A 24,733-nucleotide genomic window follows, 5' to 3' on the forward strand; every position below is an offset into this window, starting at 1 on the left:
TAAGCAACAAGTTGTGTTGTAGCATTTTTGATTTGTTTCTAAATTTGTCATTTCTTGTAAATTTTAAACCTAAGTGAAAAAAACAACACATTTGTTTGGGGGGGGGGGGGGGCACAGATGATAGTTATATCGGCTATGTATGCGATATAAAGTGTGTTAGATAGTAAATTTCATCTTCTGTCATGTAAGAACATTTCCTGGCAAAATTTCTGTAATTTTGTTTTGCTTACGGACAAAACATCACTATCATCACACTATTTCTATTTAACCTATCAAAACTTAGATATAATATAATATGTAGTTTTTTAGGTGATTTTCCAATACAAATGTCTATGGAAGACCTAATTATATACGTTTTGTTTGGATAAAAGGCCATTTGAACCATTTATATTTTTATTCAAGATTTTTATTTCCATTTATTAAACAGCTTACTTTATATTGCAGAGATGTATACCATGCACATTACAATATTTAGCTGCATAAACTAAACTATTGTTGTTTTAGCGCGTTTTAGGGAAGGGCAAGTCCTTACTTTTGATATCTATTTGTAAACATTTTAACATATTTATCCTGTTCATGTAGATTATTTATCATTTTCATGGCGCGGTTATAACAAAATGCAACAGTGAAAAATGAAAGAAATCAGAAGTTTAAACCTGAAAGTGCTACTGCATAGTTATAATTTCGGTAATTCTTTTAAATTCGCTTTAAGGTTTCCCACCTTATTTACGATCTGATTGTTTATCAATCTCCAACAAATTAAAGTCCAGGAATGTTTAATCCACTTGTTGCTTGATAAAGTCTGAAAGACTTTGCCGAAATCGCATCGCATAGTGACAGGAAATGATACGTGGTTAGAGCTTGATTAGACCATTAACATTTGCTCTCAAAAGCCATGTTCTACCATATTCATCGTTTCCGCTCTTTTATAAGTGATTTTATGAATGAAACGCGACTGGATTTCCTCAATGAGAATTAAGTCAAGTTTAACACTTGTTCAAACGAAATTATCTGTAAAATAGGGACCAATTACCACAATTTACACTTAACGCCCACTATATCAAATATGATATTGATACCCTCTTGAATTCAAGGCTGGCGTGTCAGATATCAGCGGCGTATCCTTAAAAACAAGACCAAAGTGTTTACAGAAGGCTAAAGCGAAAGATTTATTATTCTTTAATACTTTTACTAGACTGCTTGAAATGTGTGTAGCACTCTACTCTGTCAAAAGCTAGTTCGTTATCAATTGAGACACACTAAAAGTTTAGAGTTACTATTTATATACGTTATGAGTATAGAAAAAAAAACTGGGTATCTGTGTTATGTTTTAATTCTGAATTCAATGGTATTGCTGTAAATACCATAAAACCATGGCGAAAATCTGAACACTACTTTTAACTTCTTGTAAGGAAAATTGAACAAAGACAAAAATTTGACTCTCCTAAGTCGACAATAAAAATATTTATGTTTACAATGCTACGACTCAAATTTATAAAACAACTTTGTATATTTATTTTTGAAATGGAATCGTTTACCAAAATTAAATTGTGGACACGACCTCTATTGACTTAGTCAGAAAAAATATATGAATGCAACTTCCGATTGCATATTTGATAAGTGTCACAAGAGACGTAAACGAAATGTTCCTTTTAGCCCGCTTAGAGCAGCAGGAAAAGCGAGACCTCATGGAGTTGGCAGATACTTGCGGAGAAGAGGCCAGTACTTACACAATTAGTTAAATGCCCGCTGTTACATAACTGAAATACTGTTGAAAACGGCGCTAGACTAAAACCAGACAAATATTGCACTCGTGTTAAAGATTTTAGTAAAAGCTTTAGATGTAAACAAGATTTTCTCTGGATGAAATGCTTGTGTAATTTTTCTTTATGTTATTGCTTACATGACCTTCAAGGTAACAGGTCAATCAGGTTATGAGATAACATGAAACTTGCTTCAGTGTTTTGATATATCTATTACTCTCTTGTTTTTTCCCTTATTTCTAAAACTTTTATGATCTTAAATGTACTGATGTTCAAAATAAATTTGTCACATATTTTCGCGATACATTAATGCAGAGGAAGACTGTTCCTAAAGGATGGCTTGTCCTATGAAATTTATGCATTGTCCCTTACAGGAAACCATATAAAATTGAACAAATACGAAAAAGGTCCAAGTATAAGAAAAGGGAATCAACACCGCCGGTATCTTTTATCAATGTGTTTTTGCATAAACCTCTGACATTGGTTAGCTTTTTACACTGCTGATTTGTCAATAAGAAGGACAAACAGAGCATGTTACGCGACTGTCAGACCTTTGAAATTGAACCTGTTTATCAAACTGTTTAAAAAATAACATTTAACAAACTGGAAATATCAGAAAACATAGCGATTTATCGTATAAACATGAAAAGATCATTTCATTATATTGCGATTAAACAACGATACTTGAAAAACATATAACTTCATTTAAGGGCGATAATGCATGAAATTTAGCGTTTCATCGATACTAAATAAAAAATCGCTTCAGAATGATATTCCGTTGACCTTTCTGATCGCAAGGTTCATGGTTTTAATCACACAACATTGCCGTGAAGAGGTTTCTTCCCCCCTGACAGAATATGATATGCTTTATTTAGAAGTAAAGGTCACCATCTTGTCTGAACAAACACAAAATCTTTCATTTTTCTTGACGTGTCTTATCCTTGAAGATCCACCGACGCATCGTTTAGGCAAGTGTCCTTCGTGCACGATACCATTTTTGTCAGACAGCCGTTAATATTCCAGCAGAACTTATCGCTTGAGTCTTTGCAATTAATTTCACACCTACGCCGTGACCTTTGACATGCGCTGTTAGACTTTATGACAGATAACAGGCTATTATCGTTTACTTTATAAAATTATGAAAGGTAAATGGGTATTTTACACATACGTGCTATTTTCGCGCGCTGGAGTTTACGCACAAAAAACTGTAAGCGTGGGATGCACTTTTGTTTTCGGCCAAATACGACAACGCATGCGCAGTCGATGTCCTTGAATCATTTTATGGAAAAAAGTCGGTCTATCAGTGTCATAAGCACCAATTTCAACAATGTCAACACTTTTTTTAAAAGTGTCATTGTGTTTTTCCCGTTTCACCGTTATTTAAAGTGTATAAATACACTGCTGATATATTTAGAAACACTTTTGCAATTTCATATGCCTGATAAAGATACTTTTTGTTATTGAGAAAATAATGTTTGAAAATAAATATAGCCAGCAAATGCCAACGATTACTATAAGTCATATACAAATACATTGTACTATGTTACAGAAGTTATATTTATGTAACAGGTCTTGTTACTAGAATATGTTCTGTTAGTTTGATATTGATTTATGCACAGATAATTTCTGTACAAAACTTCAGTTGTAACTTAATAGTCATTGATCAGTTATGTGCGTCAACATTTACCGATAAAGTGTATCAAAGTATTTTTAATGTATTTAAGACAATCAAACGTAAGAGTATTTTTACAATTTGCACAACCTTTAATCATTATTTTTATGTCAGCTAGGAAAGATTTAAATATGAATTTCTCTAAACCTAGGCATGTACATGTATCAATTTTAAATCCAATATTGTCTTTTGAATTTCCTTGAAACTTTAATGTTTGTTGAAAAATTCTGTTTTATTTAGGCAAGAACTTAAACAAACTAAGAAACAAAATTCAGTTAAAAACTTACATGATAAAATGGCTGGGGGAATTTGAATAAATATATATATTTGAACAATTAATTTCTCACAGATTACAATTCCAAGTCTGCATTTTTAATTTGACAGATTCCATACAATCTATGGCTATAACACCGTAAAAATAGCATGTTTGTGCAGCACATCTTTAGAGAAGCATTGTTGGCCTTTAAGCGAACATAACTTTGAGACAAGTATATTGGCAAACATTGCCTCTAATATGATTTGATCTTGGGATATAAGCTGTTGAACCGATAAGCGGTCTACAATAGTTTGAAAAAGCGAATCTGTCACTGCTACCGTATATAAGTATAATGTATTACTGGCACTCTGAATTGTTTGGGTATAATATTTTCTTGATAAACAAAACACTTGCGTTTTATCATTAGTCTGGGATCTTGGGTCTAGCAAACAGGAAAAGATATAAAACACTGCTCTATGTAACGCTGGCGAGCCGCAATATTTCATGATAATTACTTTATATTCGTGAACTGCTACTGTTAAGAGCCAGACGTTGTGAAGCAAAAGTCGGTTAACCATAAATTGTTCATTAATCACAACAACTTATTAAGGCCACACATATATTAATATAGGCCTCTCTCAAATATTGCAATCCAATAAATGGTCATGAAAATCTTGTTTTCCTTTTAATAAAACAATTCAAAACAAACATATATTCTTTATTTCCCTTTGGCAGTGTTTATCAGGTAAAATGTTAAACGGCAAAATAGCTAAAGTTAGAAAAACACGCAGTCTTTTCAAATTTGTAAGACACTGAACACAGCCAAGCAAAGTAATTTTCATGAGTACTAACAAAAAAGCTACATCTCTCACGCCACCTAGCACGTACCACCTTGAGAGGAACTCTGTAAATATATAACTGTATTTGTTTGTTTTGTTTTTGGGAGATTATGGTCATACCGACATAATTTAGGTTGCATGGCGACTTTTTCAATTTTTTAATGGTAAAAGAATATCCAAGGTACTCTTCCGGACATTTTTTCAGTTATGGTCTAGCACCTGAGTAGAATAGCCAACTTTCCGCAAGCCAGCTGGATGGCGTTAACATAAAGCATACCACATCCCAAGAGAGATTTCGAAACCACATCGATGAGGGGCAAGTGATTCAATTTCTACGACTTTAACCACTCGGCTAAGAAAGCCCCCAAATAACTGTAAGGACGGGGTCTTAAAAAAAGAAATAATTAAAACCTAATTATCGCTTTATTAGTTACCTAAGTCTATTCAATGGAAAGAAAAGCATTTGCTGCCAGAAATTAATTGTACAAACAAAAACAAAGAAAAATCGTTCATTTAGTCTTAGTGAGTGGCAACATTTTTTAATTATAATCAATATCTATCAAAATGAGTAAAATACACATAGTGTCGCAAAAAAAAAATGGACACAGTACAGTGCGAAATTATGTAACATTTGCTGTAAAATCTTCCTCGAAGACTTTTTTTATTATTATTTCGTAAAATAAACACATTAAATTTACAACATCCAACATGTACACCCGAATTTAGTCTCAGTACTGTAGCATATTATATTTTTGACCTGTGAAAACCTTCTGTACTGTAAACCATAAGTATAAACTGATCCCGCCTTACTGCACCATACTGTTTACATCATTTGTCATGTTTTTGTCTTCTCTAAGATAAGTTCTAACAGGAAAGGTGTATAAACTTGTAGAAATTTTTAAGAGACACTTGCTACAGGAGGTGAAATGAGGAGGATCCTGCCGTCAAAACTTCTTAGTATTAACGTCAGTTACCGCTAAAACATTAAAGGCTTTTTTGGAACACTATGAAAGAAAACATTATGCGTTGCATGACTTGTCAGGAGAAATTGCGTATTCTACATTTATACAAAAATTAAAGAAATGGGGACGGTCATGGAAATAAGCAAAATAACAATACGTACACAAAAGACATTAACTGCCGTAACAAGTACAAGTATATCGAATCTCTGACATGTATATTTAATTTACTCATTTTAGAAATATAACTGATAACGTTAAATGTCTAGTAAGTTAAAAACTCCCTGAAATATGAAAAACTTGTAAATTATCAAAAAATCAAAATATTCTTTAAATTGCATTTACTTTCCATTTTTTTTCGTTACACTTTTTACTATTTTTATCTATTTTATTATATTTTATTATTTACAAAAACTTGGGGTCAATTATTGCCTGGTGGCAAATTGCGTAGCGTGACTTGTCACTAAGGAGAAATTGAGTATTCTACATTTATACAAAAATTAAAGAAACGGGGACGGTCACGGAACTAAGCAAAATAACAATACGTACACATAAGACATTAACTACTGTAACAAGGTTTTCTGTTTCTTCTTCATAAACAGTAACTACAAGTTAATCGAATCTCTGGCATGTATATTTAATTTATTCATTTTAGAAATATAACTGATAGTAAGTTAAAAACGCTCTGTAAATATTGAATTTATAGTTGAAACTAAAATTAGGAAAATGTTTTTCGTACAAACAAAAGAATATTAAGCCCAAGTGATAAAATTGAATTTTATGATATATAAAAACTTGCTTTATCAAGAAATTGTATAACAAGTCGGATACAATTTAGTGTTTTTTAGAAACAGCTAACATTTTACATTCCTACAAACAAGGCAACCAAATTAATGTTACCCTTGATGTTACAACGTGCAAACAAATAAGATACTAAAGCAAAAACAACAAGAACATAATGAACACGCGCCAATCTCAGCATCTCGCTTGTTAAGTACTTTGATAAACCACAACCTGCACATTTATTTAATGCATAATTTGTTTCTTAGGCCTAACAAAAAGTTTTTGTTTTTCCACTATGTTTGTCAACAAAATACTGGAAAACCATACTACGAACGCAGCGAACATAATTCAAGTCTATGAACAGATTCTTTGGTAGCAAAAAATGCATCCAAGCAAAGTAATAACAACTGCTTACAAGTAATGCAACGCGCTCCCTATTTCAACTACACTCTGATATAAACTTATATTAAGTGGACTGGACAAACATTAATACATCACCGTGTCCAAGTGCGAAGCGACATTTTACGATTGCCAGACTGATGCTGTGAAGGTAACGTGTGGTCAAGTCTATACAAAAGATCATTTGAAAGCATACAATCGAGTTTTGTTAGGTTCTTTGCCTACAAGTCACAGTACAGAAGTATGCAATCATAATAAAAGCCAAAAGTGCAAGTAGCTGGGAGGGCATTTCATCACTCGTTAAGGAGGTACATAGATCAATGGCTCTCTTGTTACTTGATCTTGGTGAATAAATTCATTCAGAACACGGTTGTAACAAGCTACTAATCTAATACTATTGATTTATAATCTATATCAGCTTTTTTATATTTATCTGTGGTTTTGTGTATTTTACTATCGCTTTTTAGGACACCTCGTAAAAATAAAGTAAAAGTAAAAAAAAAAAAGACTGTTTTCAATATTATGAGGATCTGCGGTCCGTTATGTGAAAAGCATCTATAGTGTAAATGCAATTCACTTAGTATAGCACAATTAAAATGAGCCGCGCCATGAGAAAACCAACATAGTGCGTTTGCGACCAGCATCCGCGCAGCCTAGTCAGGATCCATGCTGTTCGCTGACGATTTCTCTAACTGCAATAAGCTTTGAAAGCGAACAGCATGGATCCTGACCAGACTGCGCGGATGGGCATGCTGGTCCGGATCCATGCTGGTCGCAAACGCACTATGTTGGTTTTATCATGACGCGGCTCAATTTAATAATTTTTCCGTACCCCTGCACAAGTGAAACATTAAATTTATTCAGGAAAAATATATGGTCGTTAAAAAGAAATTTGTACCTAGAATGGTTAAAAATAATGTATTTTTAAAAACATGGGGACGGTAATTGCTCATTCAAATTTGGTCCAAAAAAAACGAAAGGTCAACTTTCAGCGACTAACTATGACAAATGGTAGGTCTCAGATATATAACTAGATTGATAAATATGTAACCCTACTAATTATTTGAGTAAAAAAAGTAACCGTTCGCATGTTGTTAAAATGCAACAATTAATTTATTAATCTAAATAATTCATTAATCGGGAGAGAGTAACAATTAAATTTGGTAAGAATTTGAAATGTTTGACAACGATAGGCCAGACAATTCTCAAGTGAAACACAGCATTAAGTTTGTTTGGTCTTATCATTGAGGAAAAGCATTCAAGGTTATGGCTGTTTAGTTTTTTCATTATGATTGATACAATTCTCTGGATAATTCATGAACAATTGCTAGACAAGTTTGGCACACGTATCGATGTTATGCAGACGAAATTCGCAACGCGGGAACACGTCTGGGTGTGATACTCTATCGTAGTGAAAACATAGACAAACTTATGCGATTAGCAGAATCCTTTCAATTCTTTAAACTCTTTGATGTTTGCCGCAGTTACCTACAGGGAGGATACCACCTGACAATATGTTACAGTGGTGAAAAATGTGAATACCACATGTCTACTCTCTCAACAATTTTACAGGTGGTAATGTAAAACAAGGACCTCTCAGCGATGTAGTAAAGGTATTTTAGTATGTCTGTACTGGGTATCCGGCGGATACAAGAATATCACAATACCATAATTAATTTCTAGTTAAAGGTGATACATCATATAACAATACTGGTATAATAGCAGTACTTACACTGTTTAAAGTGTAAAGTAAAGTGTTTGTTTTATTAAAGTGTCACCCCTACTGAAAGGGCCAGCCAAGTTGGCTTATGAGACACTTACATAGACTGAACAGCATTACTTCCCGATTCCTATTTTTAATGCCAGGCACCAGGCAGGTAGGCAGTCAGTAACCATTATTTAACTAGCTGGCGGCTCACCAACCGGTCTCTCTTCAGTAACACAAGACTCGCTCAGACAGGACTCGAACTTTCGACCTCCCGATTGCGGGGCAGGTGCCTTATCCATTAGACCACCGCAGCTAGGTATATTTCCTATCTTATTTTCATCATTAAGATAACAATCAAATGCATTTTGCAAACACATGTTTTGCACAAACGGAATTCAATAAAAATACAGTTTTCAAATACCTTGTATACTTAACATGATATAATTGCACATAAATACATTATTGTATGTAATTAAAGTAAAGTATTTTACTTACTTTACACGCGGTAATACAAGCCCCTCTTTATGCACTATCACCAAGTAATCATTAACTGCACTTTAAAAGCCATAAATCATATTTAATATTTAAAAGAGTATTTCAAAAACAATTTTCTGAAATAGTACACCGCTTGGGTCATGGTTAGTCTAGAAATATATATAGCACTTGTCATATCAAATCATAATTCAAGTCAATCAAACGAGGCAAGGGGCTAAACGGGCAGTACAAGCATGTGAGAAACAGCTTTAGCACACGCGGGTTTAACATTTGTCATTTGTCGAAAATAACTTATTGTAGTTCATTACATTTTACCACATACAGCTAACAGGGTATAACAAAACGTTTGATCAAACGTATGATACGCGACACATTAGTACAGGCACATTAGTCAAAATATGCCCTTAATTTGACATATTCAATGCAAGTCAGTCTTGCAATTTTAATCGTTCAGATCCTAATAATCGATCAGCCACCTTTATTAAGTGTGTACTATACCATACGGCTGTCTTCTTAAATGGTTTCATTCATAAAATGAAACGATATGAATCAGGATATCGTAGCAGGGGTTGACTATACTTTATTTATCTTTATGTTTCTTTATACACCTCGTTTCTCCATCTGTTTAGTGTATCGGATCCCCACTATAGCAAACATACTTCACACACAGCGGGATTAGCAAAAACATATCATAAAAAGCGCATGTTTGATCGCGCCACATGGAGTGCGTACGGACAGTTGACAAATAACGTCATTGTCTACTGTTATATGAGCCGCGCCATGGGAAAACCAACATAGTGGCTTTGCGACCAGCATGGATCCAGACCAGCTTGCGCTTCCGCGCAGTCTGGTCAGGATCCATGCTGTTCGCTAACAGTAACTCTAATTGCAATAGGCTTTGGAAGCGAACAGCATGGATCCTGACCAGACTGCGCGGATGCGCAGGCTGGTCTGGATCCATGCTGGTCGCAAATCCACTATGTTGGTTTTCTCATGGCGCGGCTCATATATCTTCATAACGTACAAAATGCAAAGCACATTCACAAAAGGTAGATCTCATTCACACACCTGTTAAGGACAGCGAATACCTGGACGCAAACATCCTATATATCTTGATTATATTTTGCATTCATTAGATTAAAAATGTTGATAAAAATATTAAGATTACAGTAAAAGTCAATGAAACAAAGGGGCAGAACCTCGTACCTTTATGACGTGTTGTTCTAAAGAAATATAGTGTTGGCATCATATTTCACAAGGACAGGCGAACTAACCCTATTTGTTTTTTGAGCTCATTTGATATTTTTTTCATTTGTCATATTGAATTCGTTTTAGATTTTTGTTAACTTAGCCTAAGTAAGCTATTACGGTATAACCCTGAAAATACTTCACTCCATTGAAAAAAGAAACATTTGCTTATTAACATTTTTTTTTTGCATTTCTTATTCAGTGTCTTATCTTCACTTTTATCATCGACTGAAATTATTTGATTTTTATGTTTGGCGGTTGGTCATCTATTTTCGCGACTTATAAGAAATCTGCCTTTGTAATAAGTGTTTGTCTAAATGGCTTCTTCGGCTGGTTTAGTTAGATTAGTATGATAATCCAAATATTCCACGTGTTACACCGCACAATCACGGCGGCCCAAGTGACAACAGTTAAAGTGAGAACGATCTCATGAGAATAAAAAGCAGCGCCTTAAATAAGGGTGCAGCAGCCAGCCGCTCATTACATACATGTAGACCAAGGCTGGGGCTTAATCGCACATGACTTGGGATGGTATTCAATAATCGGGTTGCTTTTGGTAAAAAAGAAATATATATCATATAGGAATACTGCAAGTGTAGTTATAGTTCTATTTCAAGAAAATCCCATTCAATACAATGCTGTAACCATGATGGTGTCATTGTTAGCTATTTATCCAAAGGTTGGGAAACTGTATATTCAGGCAATATATATCCATAGGGTATTCTTGTCAATTTGTAACAAATGTGGTTATTATTTACTGGAAAATTACAGGTCCATACCTTTTTTAAAGCAGCATTTTATGAAACCTCTTTTCTTTAAGTTGCCGAAAGGTTTTTATGCTGGCACAAACTTGGACGAGGGCTGTGATGTATAGACGAAAGCTATGGTGTAAGGACGAAGGTTGTGAGCCATGGACGAAGGTTGTGAGGCATAAACGAAGGTTGTGAGGCATTGATGAAGGCTATGGTGTATACACAAAAGCTGTGGTGCATAAACGAAGGTTGTGAGGCATGCAAAGGATATGAGGCCTGGATGAATGAACGAAGGCTATTAGTATATACAGAGTAAGAAATAGTTAATAATATGCAGTCTCATTTGAACCAACAAAACCTCTCATATCAGCTATATGCGAAAATGAGCTTACTGGCGACTTTCGCGAGGTAACATGATTTCTCATCTTGTTTAATTTGATGCAGGTAAATAACGTCTAAAATGACTATCAAACACAGAGTCACATTCGTTCATTCTGTGCAGAGGTACCTTGCACCCTTAAGCAAGAAATTGCATTAATTTTAATTCAAGCAATTTCGTCACGTAATCTGTTATACTTTATTGCATCTTAGGGGTTTTCATTCAAGTTTTATGTATACCCACTCAGTGGTGCACTTCGTTTGATGTTTAAAGCATCATTTTAGTTCAGCATGAGTGTTAAATTACCGCCAAGTGATTTAAATTTTACGCACATGTCTCTGCATATATTTAATTGCTTATGTGGTATTACATTACCTGCAAGATTATGGAAGGCTCGCTGAGTCATAATTTTTCCCTACAATGTTGCATTAACCTATAACGTTTTTTATGTTATGCTGATTTGAAAAAGTTACTGTACTACGTACCATTATAATAAAGTTAACTATATGAAATTATTTTCTATAAATTCTTATTTGCCATCTGATGCTTACTGGCACATCTGTTTTGTAATTTTAAAATTTTGATTGCTAGATTTCATTTCCTAAACTGAAAAAAAAGGTATTTGTTAAAATTCAGGCACGTAGGAAGCATTTTCAGATTAGAGGAGGGTGGGTGGGGGTGGGCACACATTTTGAAAATCAGCCGACCTGTAACAGACCCAGATCAAAGAAACGTTAAACAACGTTTTTTTTTTTTAGTTGTGCGTGCTTAGCCCATCTAAAACAATTACAAAACTGCAGGGCACAGCTAAAATTGATTCGCTGTCAAAACTTTGCTCCCCCTGGCCCCACCTGTTCCTACGGCCCTGAAAGTACCATCGATCATCTATTGTTATTTTCCGAAAATTTACGTACTCAGTCGTATTCTGTAATTTAAAATATACTATATCATCATTTTAAACCACTGCTTATGTTTAAATAAAGAGAGATGAACGGACTAAAAATTATCTGATATTCCGGTTACTGGAATTTCAGAAAATTTAACAAAGTTTGTATTCCTTGAAAATTACTACGTAGGTTTAGCAAAATGTAAATAAATATACACATGTAGTTTTATCCTCATTTTCATACTGAATGACGTCACTGATGACGTACTTTATCATGAATAATAGTAGTTCTGGTACGTTTTGCTGGTATCTCTGATTTACTGCCCAGTTTTTAATCTTTGGATTACCACCAAACGTTGTACGCGTACATGTACTTTAGTTACCTGCAGTTTTGTGAACATGAATAGCCCAGATATACTTTAATTAAGGTGTAAATGTCCGACAAACATATAGCAAGTGGAGATTATATACACATTTTCAACAGAATAATTATAGCTTCTACAATTCGCATATCAAATAAACACCATCACTCATTCCCATAATTCAAAACAAAAACGAAATTAAGAGGGCGATGTATTATGTTATTTTTAAAAAAATAAAATAATTATGTTTATGCACCATAGATAATTACTGAGTTTTTTTACGTTTTCATTAATTTTCTATAATGTATTCATAAAGTTAAACTTTCAAAGACGAAACTGCAATATTTCATTAATAAAACTTAAACGAGAATTACTCCCGCCTTTTGATGTTTGTTTTTTAATGATAAAGTGCATTGTACAAGTTTTTTTTTTACGATAATGACTTGAACGGTAAGCAAGTGCAATTTATGAGGCAGTATAAAAAGTGAGAAAGATTTTATACATGGTGTTAAGATTTATTTTTAAAGTTTAATTGTGAAACCTTAATCGCCTCGGTAGCCTAGTGGTAGAGCGTCCGCTTCGAGTGCGGGAGGTCGTGGGTTCGATCCCCGGCTGCGTCATACCAAAGACGTAAAAAAATGGTACTAGTAGCTTCATGAGTTTGGCGCTCATCATTAGGAGGGTAGTGCTAGGACTGGTCAGCCCTATTATCAGTATAATGTGACTGGATGGGGTATCATGTCACATGTCTACGGCAGCACTATAAAGTTGGGCATTGTGCTCACTGCAAGAAGACACCGTCGTTTATATGACTGAAATATTGTTGAAAAAGACGTTAAACCCGCATACACATACACACACACGCGATGATATACTTAAAAACTGTCAAATGTGCAATTATTGGGAAAAAAATCTTAATATGTAACTTGAAGAAAGTAATATAAATGGCGGTCAAATGTACGCATTCCCACGCCGCAACCTCCACTTGCATAGAGTTATTACTTCCAGTGAAGTATAACTTTTTTTTACCTTACGACCGCTTTTTTCAGTGGACTTTTACAGTGAATGTTTGTAAAAAAGAATTGCATCGCAGTTCTGTCTGATACATTTTTTTTTTCACAAACGGTCTCTAGCTTAAAATTCCTTGACTGAATTTGTTGCCCAAATCAAGTAGCAAGTACTACAAGGTGCCGGGTCGGTTGTCCCGAAAGTAAGCCTTAAATGACCTGCACTGTTTGGAAAATTTTCAAATTGATGAAAACTGAAAAAAATTATTTCCTCCCAGAATGCCTCTTCTACACTGCAGAATTATCATTTGGTTCAAAATACGTGTGGTTATACATTTAGTGAGCACAGTCAAGTTCCAAAAGAATATCTTTGACCAGAGATTCAACTTCTTTCGTGAAATTTATGGTCATTCTTTGGTTTTGGTCGACAACTAGGGCCATATTGAAAATTTCGGATTTGTTTAAATCAAATGGTTATAACTTGCAGGTTTTCCATACCCGCAATGTTAAAGGTCTGTATATTTACACAAGACTTTTTCTTGAATAATAGAGAAATTGCAAATTATTGCAAGCAGCTTAATTAAACCTCAGTTCTTGATCAATTATTTTTACTCCATTCAGAAACTTTCAGTTTTTATCCCATTCTGGAATACAAGTGATTTTTTCCCTTTCATTATGAATGTACTCATGGTACCAATATGCCGGCTGTTTGCAAATATCATACTTTTATAGTAATTTTGTCATCGATCTCTCTATTCTGAGAAATTTCGTTAGCGGTCGCTGTCACTCACTGTCGATAATTGGCAGTTTATATCATTATCAAATCCTTAGTTAACTACATGTACCAATCGACCCATGAGATAAGATCTCCTATTTTATATGATCGGTTAGCCTGTATGTGAATTGTTATATATTTCATAACATTGCTATGCAAGACTCGAAGGAATATAGTTATCATGATAATGGTTTAGAATATAGGTATAACAATGCTTTTCATGTTATAATACCTGCAGAGTTCTGAAGGATTGGTTTGTTCCCGAGCCCCTAGTGTGAGGACATAAACGTATCCCAAGGGATTCTTCAAACATTAAATTGAATAGATATTTTGTCGATATGCTTTCATTTCCCCTCAAACTTGTTTTGATTGTGTGTTATAGGGCCATAATATATGGTGGCTGATTTCTGCCATTTCGCGAAAATACGAGAATTAACAAGTTAAAATGGTGGGGGCACGGGACGAAGACTCGTTATTTAGCGGAGGCGCGGGCCGCAAAGGCGAAATTTAAGCATAACAGTGGCGGGGCACGGGGCGAAAACTCTCCAGATGTCGGAGTCGCGGGGCGATAGGTCGAGATTTAGTAACTAAAATGGCGAGGGCGCGGGGCGAAGACACGATAATTAGCGCTCTTCAAACGTCGAGTTTTCGCACCGCGCCCCGCCATCAGAATTATTTAAACGTCCACTTTTCGCCCCGCGACCCCGCTAATTATCGTGTTTTCGCTCCGCGCCCCCGCTAAATAGCGAGTTTTCGCCGCGCGCCCTCGCCATTTTAACTTGCTAATTCTCGTGTTTTCGCTCGGCGGGGTCGCGCGGCGAAAACGCGAAATGGCAGGAATCAGCCACCATAGTAATTGTTTTGCGGTTCATTAGCGTCGGATCGCGCAAATTTTTAATGTGTGTAAAATGCTATACAGTAAATTACATATTCTTCGAATGTGACTTCGGCACTCTCCGTTTTTTACAGAAAATCATGTCCAAGTTGAGCGTATACTTACTGCATTACGAGAGTGCGTAATCACACGGAAATTGTCGAGTAGCATTGTGGGACTACCTTAACGTGAGTTTACTCCTCTTCTATTAAATTATGCTAAAATAAATTTTATTAGAAGCATTGTGTCCATTACGTATTTAACTGCACCCATTTCCCATTTAAGAGTGGATACTACTTTTATTGATAAACAGGGAGACTTGTGGCAAATTATTTTAAATATTTCTCTTTCGATTTGACTATTTGACTATTTAAAAATATGTTTAATAAAAAGGTATCACGTTGAAGGCTGAATTTATCAAAGAATTAATATCACGTCAACAGGCATTTGGACCCTCCATGCTAGTAGGATCGTAAGATAAAACAAGAGGACCATGATGGTCCTGAATCGCTCACCTGTTCTCACATGACCCAGTTTTGAGTATGACGCCGTTTTTTCTATTTTCGACATAGTGACCTAGTTTTTGAGCTCATGTGACCCAGTTTAGAACTTGACCTAGATATCATCAAGATAAAAATTCTGACCAATTTTCATGAATATCCATTGAAAAATATGGCCTCTAGAGAGGTCACAAGGTTTTTCTATTATTTGACCTATTGACCTAGTTTTCGAAGGTACGTAATCCGGTTTTGTACTTGACCTAGATATCATCAAGGTGAACATTCAGACCAATTTTCATGAAGATCCATTGAAAAATATGGCCTCTAGAGAGTTCAAAAGATTTTTCTAATTTTAGACCTACTGACCTAGTTTTTGACCGCAGTTGACCCAGTTTCAAACCTGACCTAGATATCGTTAAGATGAACATTCAGACCAATGTTCATACAGATCCCATGAAAAGTATGGCCTTTAGAGAGGTCACAAAGTTTTTATATTATTTGATCTGCTGACCTAGCTTTTAATAGAACGTGATCCAGTTTCAAACTTGACCTAGATATCATAAAGATGAACATTCTGACTAATTTTCATGAAGATCCATTCATGGGTATGGCCTCTAGAGAGGTCACAAGGTTTTTCTATTTTAAGACCTACTGACCTAGTTTTTGATCGCAGTTGACCCAGTTTCACATTTGAATTATATATCATCAAGGTAAATAATCAGGGCAACTTTCATACAGATCCCATGAAAAATATGGCCTCTAGAGAGGTCACAAGGTTTTTTCATTATTTGACTTACTGACCTATTTTTTGAAGTCACGTGACCCACTTTCAAACTTGACCTAGATATCATCAAGATGAACAATCTGACCAATTTTTATGAAGATCCATTCACAAGTATGGCCTCTAGAAAGGTCACAAGGTTTTTCTATTTTTAGACCTACTGACCTAGGTTTTGATCGAACGTGACCCAGTTTCGAACTTGCCTAGATATCATCAAGATGAACATTCAGACCAACTTTCATACAGATCCAATGAAAAATGTGGCCTTTAGAGAGGTCACAAGGTTTTTCTATTATTTGACCTACTGACCTAGTTTTAGATGGCACGTGACCCAGTTTCGAACTTGACCTAGATATCATCAAGGTGAACATTCTGACCAATTTTCATGAAGATCTTTTGAAAAATATTGCCTCTAGAGAGGTCACAATGTTTTTCTATTTTTAGACCTACTGACCTAGTTTTTGATCGCAGGTGACCCAGTTTCGAACTTGACCTAGATATCATCTAGATGAACATTCTGACCAATTTTCATAAAGACCCCATGAAGAATGTGACCTCTAGAGAGGTCACAAGCAAAAGTTTACGCACGGACGCACGCACGGACGGACCGACGCGGACGCTGCGCGATCACAAAAGATCACCTTGTCACTTTGTGACAGGTGTCAGAGCTAAAAAATAGTGTTGTTAGTTGTCTTTTTGCAACTTATACAATATCATAGACACGCGCATTTTTGGTGTCAGCTATTAATCTAGAATTCATCATTACAGTCATTACACACTTCTTGTTTCAGTCATAAATCTTGAATTTATCGCTTAAAATATTGTACATTCTAGACCGTTGATTTATTTAAGGAGTTACCATCTGGTTCCATTAAGTAGTGTTGTGTTCCAAGATATTTTATTTAACATAAACAAAATTTTCAGTCGCTGAATTGCAAAATCTTCGATTGCCACAAATATTTACTCGACTTGGCAGCTTCTACAAAGATTTTAACTACAATTGTACAGAAGGCTGTGTTTGACGTAATGCGAATTTGTTTGTGCATGCTGAGCTATCGAACTATAGGTAAATTATCATAGCATGCCATGTAGTGCGTCCGTTTGGCATAACATTAATGTCCATAGAAATATGTGCCGTCACGAAGAAAATGACGAAATGTTTGATTATGAACAAGTGCAAATTTTAGTATTTATGAAATATACATCTCCATGTGTATTTTGACTGTTTAGAGACGCAGGACATGATAACGGTATGTCTTTTGAGTTTCATTGACTAGAATTACAAATTCTTTAAGAGTTAAAAAAAAGAGGAAAGAGAATGTGAATGCCTACTTCTGTTATCGTAGTGGAAAATGTGCACTAACGTACATGAAGATGGCTCATAAGTTAATGACCTTTGTGTATATACTATATATTTATTAATGTAGCTTTATGCATATATTCTGATAGAGCTTTTAATGTTCTTTAGGTTTGCTTTTTATATATTTTATAGGAGCATTTTTGTGTTTTACGTTTGGCACATTTTTTCTATTACGTGTGCTATGGCACTGACACCAGACTAGAAAGAAAATGGCAATGTACATACTATATCCTACTCCCAGGTATACTATGAGGATCATGGTCATGAACGTGAAAATGTATTAACCAATTTCAATTTGCCATTGCCTGCTCCAAGGCGATGCCCGCCTGTGTTCCTTTATTGTCAAATTGTCCTTGATGTCAAAATGTTTAATGTATTTTCGTGTAAATATCAGTCATTTACAAATACATACATACATACATACATACATACATACACTGCTGTAGTGTTTTCGTCTTTGAAGCTATATTCTTACTGTTATTCCACATTAATTCAACTTAGTTTTACAATTTCAGAATACTGAAATGTCCGTAGGACATGGATGCCCTTTCTGTGTGTTGTTAGGAAAGAGAAGTGTTTGTCCTGAGGGTAATGACACTTTTATACTGAAGTATAGACTGGGAAAGAAATATGGTCGTACAGTCCTGTGAGTAATGACACTTTGACAACAGAACATCTAAACTGAAGTTATGGATTGGATTGGAAAAGAAATACGATCGTACATACTTATTTCATCTTTCGTCGTCTTGTTATGGTGAAAGTATGTTATCTGAATGTCTTTTAATGCATATAAACGTTGTAGGCCAGACAAGAAAAAATGACATAATATCTTTGACCCCTAAATGTGATATTGACCCTTGATATTAATGATCTAGGTCTTGCATTCGACATATCATATTGTTATTGTGAATTTTCTAGTAGGTCTTGCATACAAAACACTGTCTAGTTATGCTGATTGTTTGTACTTGAATATCCATCCATTCGTACAAAATGTTGTCCGGACACGAAAAAAGGTGTGACCGTGACCTTAAATGTAGGGGCATGGGTCTTGAATGCGACACTTCGTCTTGTTATGGTAAATGTTGTCCCAAGGTGTTTGAATATCCATGTATGCATAAAAAGTTAAAGACCAGACAAGAAAACTTACCTAATATTTTTGCCCTCTGCGTATGATCTTGACCTGCAATGTAGTCTTTAAAGCAGCATGCTACCAGATTTGGCTAAAAAATAATCTTTCTTTCAAATTTTTCCCGTCGTCGTAACCAATAGCGCTACAGCTGAAGTAGTGAATAATGACTTCAAAATATAGATATTTATAATCGAGACAGTTTACATGGAGTAAAAGCGTGACAAAAGCATTTCGATTTTCATCATAAAAAGTAGTAAAAGCAGCCAATTCTCATGTGTTTCCGTAATATAAAGTTTGTCAGTAATTAAGTTTTAAAGCCTTCTTAAGAAAAATGGCATTCATTTCAAGATATCTAAAATATAACTTTTTGTTGTTGTCGAACGATCTGGAGGCATGCTGCTTTAAGGTGGTCGTTGGGTCTTAAACGCGACACGTCGTCTTGTTATGCTGAATTATTGTGTTATTTGAATATCCAGACATTCATAAAAGTTAGAGGGACGACAACCGAAAATGACCTTAAATCGTAATCTTGAGTTTTGAGCCAGGGGTCTAGATGTTGACGCGACACGTCGTCTCGATAGTCTTTTTGCTCTAAGTTCTTTCAAAGTCAGATTAAAAAAGCAACAAAGCTATCGACCGGACAATAGTTTTGCACAAACATCAGACACACGCACACTGACACGTATGGACAGGGGTAGCACTATTTATCTCTTCCCCAAATTTCAAAACGGCGGGGGCATAATAAAACATTGAATAAACAAGGTATTACTAGAACCATCAGTTTTTCGACGGAATAAATAATACCCCTGTAACGCAGCCTGCGTGTCCGAAATAAAGACTTTTCTATATATCTGAGGTCAAAAATGGGTCATAACTCCATTCAAAGTTAGTGTATGTTAAAGAAATCTACCCTGGCCTGTAATTTTTAATCCAGAAATGAATTAAATCAATTCGTCCTCTCAAAATTTATTGAACGGATAACAACATTTTGAAAACTTTAAGACAAGAAAGACCAATAATTCTGTCCGATATCGGTGAATTGTAACTAAAACTGATCTTGGCATGTATTTACAATTATATTTCTATACATTCAAAATGAATTCAATGCATTCATCCGAACGGATAGCCATAGTTTAAGTAAAAAAGGGGTTGTAACTCTCTAAAAAATCGTGGATTGTACACGAAATCGAAGTTAGCCTGCATTTTTATTATCATACATCTGAGTACAAAAAAAAATGAGTTTAATCCATCCATCCTTTCAAAAGTTATCGAACGGTCATCGACATTTTGCGAAATTGTAAGTCAGAAAAGGGCCATATGGTGGATTGCAGCTTAAACTGAACTGTGTATGTATTTTATGATAATAAACCAATGTACTTCAAATGAATACAATGCATGTACCTGTTCAAAAGTAATCGAAATCGAGCTTAAACTACGCTTTTGACCATGTACCTGTCTATAAAATAAATTCAATCCAATCATTTTTCGCACGAACTATCGAACGGACAACCAGATTTTTTAAACTGGAAAAGGACAGTAACTCCACCAAAAATAGTGGATCGTAACCGAAACAGAATTTTACCTGCACTTTATAATCGTGTATCTATTGATCAAAATGAATTCAATACTTTCAATTCTTTCAGGAGTTCTCGAACGGACCTAGACATTTTGCAAAACGTGAAGAAATAAAGGGCCCAAACCCTGGAAAGTATTGGTGGATTCTGACGGAAATCATCCTCGACCTTGATCTTACGATTATAAGCATGTTTACCAAAGATGAACTCAATACATCAATCCTTTGAGGAGTTCTTACTGACGCGGAGACGGACAGACGCACGAACGGGCTCGCCGACATGTTGACTGAAGTATACTCCTTCCTAAAGTTTGTTTACGAGGGTATGCAACTCAAAGTTGAATAAGTAAAGAAAATGAAGGCTCTGGCATTGTGCACCAGTATACATATAACACATGTTATCACAACTATATTATCAGGATTGGTTTTACTAACTTCATTTTTGGAATAAGTATGCACTCTCGTATCTTTTAAACAAATACAGAATATAAACGAAACCTAAAAACAAATTAAGACAACACCGCATTAATGGTCTTTCAGCGTCGTCTTATGTCTGCAATATGGTCTCTTTTTATTTGTCTGTTAGGTTTAACGTCGCACCGGCACAATTATAGGTCATATGGCGACTTTCCAGCTTTAGTGATGGAGGAAGACCCGGGTGCCCCTCCGTGCATTATTTCATCACGAACGGGCATCCGGGTAGAACCACCGACCTTCCGTAAGCCAGCTAGATGGCTTCCTCACAATCGGTGAGGGGCAAGTGATTCGAAGTCCGCTACTTTAACAACTCGGCCAATCTTTTAACATTACAATACAAGAAAATAACACAAAGAAATAAATGTACTTTGAAATGTCTTACAAAGATCGTGATTCGGTTATGTATTAATTAAGAAATACAATACAACAGCCTGTTTGTTGGATCATGTCGGAAACAATCAAAAAACGATGTGCAAAATGCAAAACCAGTTGGTAACAAATGAATGCTTGCATGAAAAACTATATTCACACCTCACACGCAAAACAGGGAAATGATCCAAAAGTTGTATTTTCTGAGGATGAACAAACGCTTATATCAACACAATGCATACATCTTGTTCGAGACTATAATTACAGTCTAATCTGCCAATTCGACTGATGCATGTCTGAGTGAGTAAGGTGGTCTCTTTAAACGATCTGACTGAATTTAAGCATCGGGTAAAGAGAATTTTTATACTGCCGTGTGCAGTTTGATTCTTGTAATTAAATTACTTTGTCTCACTGTGTTCATATCTAATTTGTTCTCTATTTATTTCCTTTCATTTGTGCCGTAAGATATCAAAAGCTTCAAAATCATTGGTCAGAGATGTAGCATGACATAATAAGTACATATTAACATCGTTTTTTTTTATTATTTTATAACTGCAGCTCTGTAAAATATTTGTACGACTATACAATACTTTAGAATACGCACACATATCAAACTAGTAAATAAATAGTTTAATATTTATTAATTTCATAAGAAACCGATTTGAAATACAATAATGTAAATCTGATAATTTCGCATCAATTGTCTTTCGCGCATTAATGGGCAAAGGAGTTATTTGTAATGTACGGAGTTTGTTATTCGTAATTGTTTAAAGATAATGCTTCTTTAATATTTACGTTTGCATTTCTTTGTGGCCGTGAATTTTAGTAAAAACAAAATATTCGCAAATATGACTAAATCTACAACAAACACTTCTCGAACGAAAGAAGCATAATGCGCTAGGACTGCAAGTGCTTGGAAAATGATAGCGACCTACCCTAAAAATGAAAGGGTCAATTTGAAAATTCCCCTTTTAAACATTTGCTAGATATAACAAAGTACAGATATTTACGTTTTTTCTCTATTATGTTTTCGTCACTCTCTCTCTTCTTAAAGGTCCAATACTAAGGAGAGTGAACATTTTAATTTCTTTTAAAAAGCACAGAAACTATTTCATTTTATTGGAAAATGAAAGTTGGTACATTGTATGTAGAAATTCGAAATAAATCGCAGTATATGTACAATTATTTTTCTATGAAGTATGAAGAAAGTTAAAAAGACCTGGGGGTCATTCTGTCGATTCATTGAAATTTCAACATAATACACATACATTTCTTTGAATTCCAAAGACCTTCTGTAAATTTTGACCTGCCAATCTTCATTATTTAGTGTCTTGCAGAAGTCTATGCACTGGCTATGAAAAAAATTGCCAACTCACTTTCCCTTAGTAATGGACCTTTAATGACTTAATTACAAATATTCGTAACTCTGCCTTTTTCATGTTGTTTTTTTTTTCACTTATAAATACATGTTAAGTATTAGTCCGGCCTACTATTGTTAATATATCATTTCTTAGACATAAACAAGATGTTCTAGCTTCGACTAGCTTATTCAGCATAAAATCTAAAATGCGACCACTTATTGTTATCAAATGTCAAATGTGCGTGCTGCAAAGGGAGAGTCTGGTGTCGAGGAAGGTGTCATTGAATCATGAACCAGACATTCAGTCCCGTATAGTGATGACAGAACTCCCGCAGAGGATATGGTTGTTGATATACAGTGTAGCCAGTGTTGCTAATGCTTATATATACTGTCGTTTTTGCAAAAAGTGAAGCTTTAAATGGTAATTTATGCACAAACGGTATTGCAAGTCTGTAAATTTGGCTCCTTTATCGTTTAATTCAAATTAATTTATCCCAGAGTAAAATCTGAACGGAATGTCAGGCTTGTTACATGAATACTGACTAAAATGAGCCGTGCCATGAGAAAACCAACATAGTGGGTATGCGACCAGCATGGATCCTGACGAGCCTGCGCATCCGCGCAGTCTGGTCAGGATCCATGCTGTTCGCTAATAGTTTCTCCAATTCCAATAGGCTTTAAAAGCGAACAGCATGGAGCCTGACCAGACTGCGCGGATGTGCAGACTGGTCTGGATCCATGCTGGTCGCATACCCACTATGTTGGTTTTCTCATGGCGCGGCTCAAATATGTTAATGACTAGATGGCATGATTTCGTCACTTCAAAGTGCATGCTTAAGATAGCATCAGATATATGAATCAAGGAAAATTTGATTTAAGAGCTCATTTAACAGAATTCGAGTCTAGTTAAATAAAAATGATGTGCATATATTGCAAGGCCCAAACCTAATGATGGAATGTTTTTTCGTTATATAACATTCACAAAATTTCAAGGGATTGTTGTGTTGTTGTTCAAGGCCGTTATCGCATTTCATTTTCAACTTGCTTTATATGTGTGCTGTAGGGCCGTTATACATTTACATTTTGGCCACGAAACAGAAAGGATAACGCCACTCGAGGGACTCGATTTCATGACGAACGAATGAATTGGTAATGGTCATGGTTTTAAATCGAGATACAACACTAAACACATGGTGTGTTTGATAACTCGTTTTGCTATTAGCCAATGAAATCAATATATATTAATCTTATTTACATGTATATGTATTCAACAGCTCTTATTTCTTTATTTATTGTTTGTTCTGAATTCTTAAGAGAATCTTAGAGCGCAGAAATAATGCCACATCACTCGCGATGATACAGCGATGATTATTTTACGGAAATCAGATCACGTTACTCATTAATAAATATTCCAAATATAGAAGAAAAAGTATAAATTTAGACCGAAATGATTTCCGTGGCGCCGTAAAAATGCTAACGCTGAGGAAGTAAAAACGACCATTGTCGAGCCTATTAGGAAACAAAGATATTTCATTGACCGATATTAATGGCATTCTTTCTTAAAGAATCAATGGACATATAAAAGCCTTCAAAGATGATGACAATTATTGCAGACATTTTAATATGCAGAAAATTGAAAGATATGTTTTGTTTTATCTTGAAAAGTCGCAACATTTCCGGCCAATCCTAAGTGTTTAGGTGGGTTGTATCGAACGACCTTAAGTTAGTTACCGAAGCATGATTTGAGGTCTAGGTTCAATGGAACTAATATATGTATCCAGTACATTTGAAAACAAGAGCTCCGTAATGTGAGGCAATGTACGTCCGAACTTCTGGATAGAGAAGAGAGAAGTAAAATTGAAAGAATTCTTTTAATTTGGATTGTTGCTTTTGTTGCAATCGTCTCAACTACACCAACCAATATTCAAAATTTGTAGCCAATACCTTGAATGATTAAGAAATTGTGCTCAGAAAAAATACATAGGCCATATTTGACATTTGAACTAAGTTTGGGACATTGACCTACC

At 35.1% G+C, this 24,733-nt stretch overlaps 1 protein-coding gene across 2 annotated transcripts in view; it reads right to left on the minus strand.

Moving 5' to 3' along the window:
• The window catches only part of LOC123547447 (matrix metallopeptidase-21-like), an 82,457-nt gene that overhangs the window by 42,336 nt on the left and 15,388 nt on the right, over positions 1-24,733 (minus strand). Inside the window, exon 1 of one of the 2 annotated variants that reach the window (XM_045334571.2) lies at positions 8,875-8,890. The exons of the other annotated variant lie outside the window; for it this stretch is intronic. The gene's annotated coding sequence lies outside the window, so the exon portion shown is untranslated. Of the gene's footprint in view, positions 1-8,874; positions 8,891-24,733 lie in introns of those variants that run through there. 2 annotated transcript variants of the gene reach the window in all.

This window comes from Mercenaria mercenaria, chromosome 9 (assembly GCF_021730395.1).
Source record: "Mercenaria mercenaria strain notata chromosome 9, MADL_Memer_1, whole genome shotgun sequence".
In the NCBI taxonomy this organism is placed as follows: domain Eukaryota; kingdom Metazoa; phylum Mollusca; class Bivalvia; order Venerida; family Veneridae; genus Mercenaria; species Mercenaria mercenaria.